The following is a 467-nucleotide window of genomic DNA, read 5'->3' as shown; positions in this document are numbered from 1 at the left end:
GCGCCAGCACTGGGTCAACTAGGGCGCGGAGTTGGCGGACACCCCCACGGTCCCTAGAGGACTGCCCACAGGATCTTAGGATCACTGGTGAGTGGAACACAACTTCTGCTCCAATCCAATAGTGACAGGCCTGTGACAGCAGGAACAAGGATACCAAAGCCTTTCCTGTCCAGAGTCTCAGGTTCCTTTTGATCAGTTCTGGTTTATCTTGGTTTCGAACAGACCAGACAACTCCATGGTCCTCAAAGGAGACACCACTTCCACACACTGTAACAGGCCCAGGATCTTAGGACAACAGGATCCCAGGATAACAGGAGCTGGGTCACACTAGTATTTGAATGTTTCAGAGGAGCTTGGCTGCCAAGAACTCAGACACACCCAGAATCTCAGGTTCACAGGAGCCCACAATCAAAGAATCACTGAGAAATCTGGACTCTGAGAAGTCCTGAATCAACTGGGATTATAGG

This window comes from Mus pahari, chromosome 18 (genome assembly GCF_900095145.1).
Source record: "Mus pahari chromosome 18, PAHARI_EIJ_v1.1, whole genome shotgun sequence".
NCBI lineage: Eukaryota > Metazoa > Chordata > Mammalia > Rodentia > Muridae > Mus > Mus pahari.
Note: the sequence above shows the minus strand (reverse complement) of the source record.